This window comes from Drosophila arizonae, chromosome 3 (genome assembly GCF_054131065.1).
Source record: "Drosophila arizonae isolate 15081-1271.41 chromosome 3, UAZ_ARI_1.0, whole genome shotgun sequence".
NCBI lineage: Eukaryota > Metazoa > Arthropoda > Insecta > Diptera > Drosophilidae > Drosophila > Drosophila arizonae.
The window spans coordinates 2,055,794-2,061,154 of record NC_142923.1 but is presented as its reverse complement, the minus strand read 5'-3'; the positions used below and the strand labels follow the sequence as shown (position 1 = coordinate 2,061,154).

At 37.5% G+C, this 5,361-nt stretch overlaps 1 long non-coding RNA gene across 2 annotated transcripts; it reads left to right on the top strand.

Moving 5' to 3' along the window:
* LOC149269581 (uncharacterized) lies at positions 1–2,036 on the top strand. 2 transcript variants are annotated; one of them, XR_016269252.1, is made up of 3 exons: positions 1–702; positions 789–1,318; positions 1,443–2,036. It is a non-coding gene; the product is annotated as an uncharacterized LOC149269581 (long non-coding RNA). The 2 variants fall into 2 exon arrangements; XR_016269251.1 differs by having other exon boundaries at positions 1–1,318.
* Positions 2,037–5,361: the final 3,325 nt, after the last annotated feature.

Here is a 5,361-nt window from a genome sequence, read left to right as displayed (position 1 = left end):
TCTATATATATAAAAGAAAGTTGTGTAAAAGTGAAGACTGCTTATAACTTGATTTGGGCTGAACCAATTTTCATGGTTTTTGATTTGTTGGATTTGTCTCCGCAACGAGTTTAGTATAGGGTCTTAAAAATACTGAAAAAATTTGCCGAATACTTGAAAAACGCGGTTTTTTCCCCAAATGTTCAAATTTTTTTTATACCCAGTAGGCTTGGTAACAGTGACAGTTTTGACAATAGTGTAGAAGTAAATAAACAAATGTAGTCAGTCAGTCTACGGTCTCCTGACCTCGAGCAGACCTGACTATTCAAAAAAAAAAAAAAAAAAAAAAAAAAAAAAAAAAAAAAAAAAATTTTTCAAATCAAAAGGAAAAATATTTCAAATCAAAAATCTGCAAAAAATCAAAAGATTAAAACCTGACTGTTCAAAAAATAAATAAAAAATTAAAAATTCGAAATTAAAAAAAAAAAAGGTAATTATTAAAAAGTGTATTTTTGGCTTTTTATATTTTCGGACTTTTAAACTTTATAAATATTTCAAATCAAAAATCTGCAAAAATTAAAAAAAAAATCAAAAGATTAAAACCTAACAATCAAAAATAAATAAAAAATTCAAAATTCAAAATTCGAAATTAAAAAAAAAAAGTTAATTATTAAAAATTGTATTTTTGGACTTTTACAAAAGCTAAATATCTCGAAAGTTCAGGTATTTGTTTGTCTCAAACATAAATTTGTGTAAATTATTTATATTTATATTTCTCGATTGTTTTATATGGTTTTGTGCGAGGGCAGTATTACTATTAATAAAAATGCCGCGTCCTAGAAGATCTAATCTTTCCCGGCGGACCCATAATGCAATTAGGCAACGGAATAGCGCGAGTCAATTATCTGACGAAGAGCGAGAAATCGCCCGAGAAAGGCTCCGCGTTAGTACCCAGGGAAGAAGGGCCTTAATTCGTGCTTCTCAAAGAGAGGCAGCCCGTGAAATGGCAATAAGAAATGGTTCAAGGATTGATTTGAATCGAGCAGCGTTTCGATATGATTGCACCATTGATTACAGCTTGAATCGTTTAGTTTGCATTGGTCCAATGGACGTTGTTTGCTAGCATTGTGGCGCATTGAAGTTTGCTGGTGAAACGCCCGGTTTGTGCTGCCTTAGTGGTAAAGTGACATTGCCATTAGCGGTCACCATAGCCATTGCGTTCCCTGCTTTATGGCGAAACACTAGAATCACGACATTTTCTAGCGAACACTCAAAAATACAATGCCTGTTTCCAAATGACATAATTTGGGGCGGAAAATATTGGAGACGGATATTTAAGGTAATTTACGTTAAAAATTTTATTTTCTATGACTGCCAAAAAAAAATTTTGAATAATGTAGTTTGTTAGATTTCTGTAAATAGTGTTTGTAAATATAACTATAACTATGGCTTTGAATTTAAAGATTCAAGGCCAGATTTGCCATCGCATTGGATCATTGCAACCTATTGAAGATGCACAGCAAAAATTCTTGCAAATATACTTCATGGGCAATATGGAAGAACAACTTGACCGGCGTCAAGAAATGAACACAGCTATGAAAAGAGCAATTCTCCATGATTTGCATGCTTAGAAATTTAAACCAACCAAAACTGTGCAATGGAACGCGTTTGGTGATAAGAAAACTGATGAGCAATGTGATTCACGCGTTGATACTCAAAGGAAAATTTAAAGATGAGGAAGTTCTTATTCCTAGGATTCCGATGAGCTCAACAGATATGCCCTTTGAATTTAAACGAATTCAATTCCCGCTTCGTCTTGCCTTCGCCATGACGATCAACAAGTCACAGGGCCAATCTTTGACTATTTGTGGCCTCAATCTAGAAAATGCGTGTTTTTCTCATGGTCAATTGTACGTGGCATGCTCACGTGTTGGCAAACGATCCGCATTATTTGTTCTTGCACCCGACCAAAAAACGAAGAATGTCGTTTACAACAAGGTGCTTGAATGAAAATCCGATTAATAAATTTATCAGTGTATCCCAGCCTGAACAACATAGCTTTCAACAATTTTTTACCTAGAAATAATATAGAGGGCAATGCAACGTTTGCCGGGCCAGCTAGTATTATTTAAAAAAATAAAGGAAAACTCGTTAAGTTCATAAAATAAAAAGCAAAACACAAAATTAATACATAAAAATATTAAATATCTAACTTTAAAAAGGAGAAAATAAAAATAAATAAATGAATTATATCTCAAACTAAATCAAATCTAAAATATATAAAATATTTCGCTTGAAATATAAAATGTGTAAAGGAAATCGTCCAACTCTTCCTGAATTCCCTTGCCATATTGCACGTATGTATATAACGATTATAAACCATTATTCAACAATCCTTACCAGTCGGTTGGCAACCACATAAAACACTTAAAGAACTGCTATAAAAGTGTTCCAGATAGTAAGTGAGAGAGTGAACGAAAGGAAAAATGACTTAAATCACTTTGCAGGCATATCAAAGTTTAGCGCAAGTGTAGTTTATCAATGTGTTAGGCCGACCGGAAGCGACTGTCTGGCTGCCTGTTGGAAAGAAGTGGGAAAACAACTAGAAAACAGTAGAAATTGCAGAGAAAGCCTACGGCTGGCCGAGCAGGCGCCGCCCGCTCGCTGAGTTGGCAGTGCTTTGCTTTATGTTTTGCACTGACATCGTGACATGCAGTTTGCAAGTGCTTTTCCTAAAGAAAATCTATTAACCTCCAGTGACATGTTACAACGCACACACACACACAGGCACGCACACACTCACACACTCACACGTATGGCTAATGTGACACAATGCATATTTATGGGCTTGTCGATGGCGGCGAGCGAGCGAGTGAGCGAGCGACTTAAGCACAGCAGCTAAAAGTATGCAATGGTTTTTGTGGCTCGGTTTGCGTCTTGGCTAGGTCTTAGATGATAAATCATAGCATACTATTGTGCGCACTGTAATATTAATCTAGCTGCCCTTGCCATAGAAATCTTTTGTTTTCGCCTTTTGTTTACAGCACCGAATTCTTTTTGATCATCTTTAACCGAAAGCTAAATGAAAAACAAAAAACTGTGGAAATGCTACAGAAATTATTGAGCCACTATGAAAATGTGCGTGGAAAGTCCTTTAATGGCACTGCCTAGTTTTTAGCACTTTTTCCTATTTTTCGGGAGGCTGTGTGAGTGCGTGTGCCTGTGTTTCTGTGCGTGTGTGTGTGTGTATGCGTGGCAGGCTTTTGCCATTGAAAATATGCTCACTCACTGCCCAGTCCAGTCGCAGCTGTCAGTATAGCTTCACTCCATTGAGTGCCCTCCTGTCTCTCTCTCTCTCTCTCCCTCTCTCGCTCTCCCTCTCCTTCTCACGTTGTGTGTGTGGCGCATTTAACGCATTGTCCTTTTAGCCATATTGATGATGATGCCAAATGACATCAAATGGCGATGCCAACACCGTGGCAAGCCAGCAAAGCAAGGATTTCATGCTATCAGCTGCATGACTACAGCTGCTGCTGCCACGCAGTTGTTGCCATTGTTGTTGTTGTTGTTGTTGTTGTTGTTATTGCTGTTGTTGTTGTCACAGTTGTTTCATGTTATGTTGCCATTATTTCGTGGATTTTTGGCTGCTTTAGCATTTCACTTTGATAGTCCAGGCGAGCGAACAAAAAAAAAAGAAAAGAATTGTCCCGGCTTGGCTTGCCTCGGTGCTTGGTCCTTGGTCCTTGGCCCTTGCTGGCTTGGTCCTTGGCTGGTAGCTTTTGCTTTATCTGCTGGCAGTCATAAGTTTTGCTTTGCTTTCCATTTTTATTTCATTTATAAGCGCTGCCCACGCCTTCCTCCCGTTATCCTTTGCCCTCTTCCGGCTACTACACACACACACACACACATCGGCCCCTTCCCGCCCAGCATTGATCCTGCCCCTTTGTCCTTATTCGTCCCGTAACTCATCAACGCGCATATGTTCGCTGGCTTCTGCCTGCTTGCCTTCCCTCTCCCTCTCTCTCTCTCTTTCTTTCTCTCTCAAGCTTTGCACAAATTTATTTTTATTTGCTACATTTTGCTACACTTCTTCATCTCTTTCTCTCTTTGTGTGCATTTATTGTTGCCTTCCTGTTGCTGTTTCCGTTTGTTGTAAATTTTAGTGGATTATCCTGCTGCTGCTGCTGCTGCTGCTGCTGCCTTCTCGAGCTGCTGCTGCCCGTTTGAGTGAATTTATTCAAACTTCACTAAACACAATCAATTTACGAATTATTATTATGGCTACCAGGGCACACTCGCCCCCACTCTCTCTCTCTCTCTCTCTCTCTCTCTCTCTCGGCCCTGCCACGCCCACCCACTCGCCCGCCCAAGTTGTTGTCGCCTCTTTTTTTTCGCTTTCGCATTTATTGCATTTGTTACGCTTGAGCCGAGGCTGTCCGTTGGCAGCACTTTACGCTTATGATCTGCTTTAGCCTCTTCTCTCTCTCTCTCTCTCTCTCTTTCTGTCCCTCTTTGGTTAGTCGGTTCGGCCTCATTTGCCAGGCGCTTTTAGCCTTCATGTTTATGATTTCCATTTGCTTCGAGTGTGGGCGGCGCACGTCATATGTTGATGGGTGGGGCACCAAAAAAGGGGCAGCTCAGTGTAATTACCACTTAAATCGTGGCAAGCCTCCACAATACACACACTCACACACTCACACACTCGCACACTCAGGCTAAAACAATGTGCAAAGTGTAATCATAATAAATAATAAATACATTTTATTGTTTAATGGATTGCAGTTACATTTCCTCAACTGTTCTCGTCTTGGATTTTTACTGTTGTTGTTGCTGTCGCTGTCGCTGTTGTTGTCACTGGCGTCGCCATTGGCATTAGTCACACTTTATTTATGAATTATGATACACTTTGCGCCCTGCAAATGGGTTAGCTGGGTATGTTAGCTAACGGTAGACGTTTGACTGTTGCGCAGGATTTGAGTTCCGTTGAGCTGAACAATAATTATTCTTATATCTATTAAAAATAAAATAATATTTATAATAAATATGTTAAGCTAGACAGCAACATGTATGTGCCGCAATATATATGTGCGAAATATTTTAAATAATAAAAAAAAAAAAACAACTTATTTTTAAGTCTTTTTTGCCTTTGTACAATTTTATGTTTATTTTATTTCTAGGGAAATATATTATACTCCTTTTTTTCTTAAATATAATTTTTAAATTTTTTATTTTAAATATATAAAACCTGAAAAAATTAATATAATTATAAAAAAAGTAAAAAAAAAATAAAAACATGAAATAAAATAAATAAAAGAAAAATATATTACAAAATTAATTTATATTCTGATATGAATTTATTAAAAAAAAAAAAAAAATAATTTG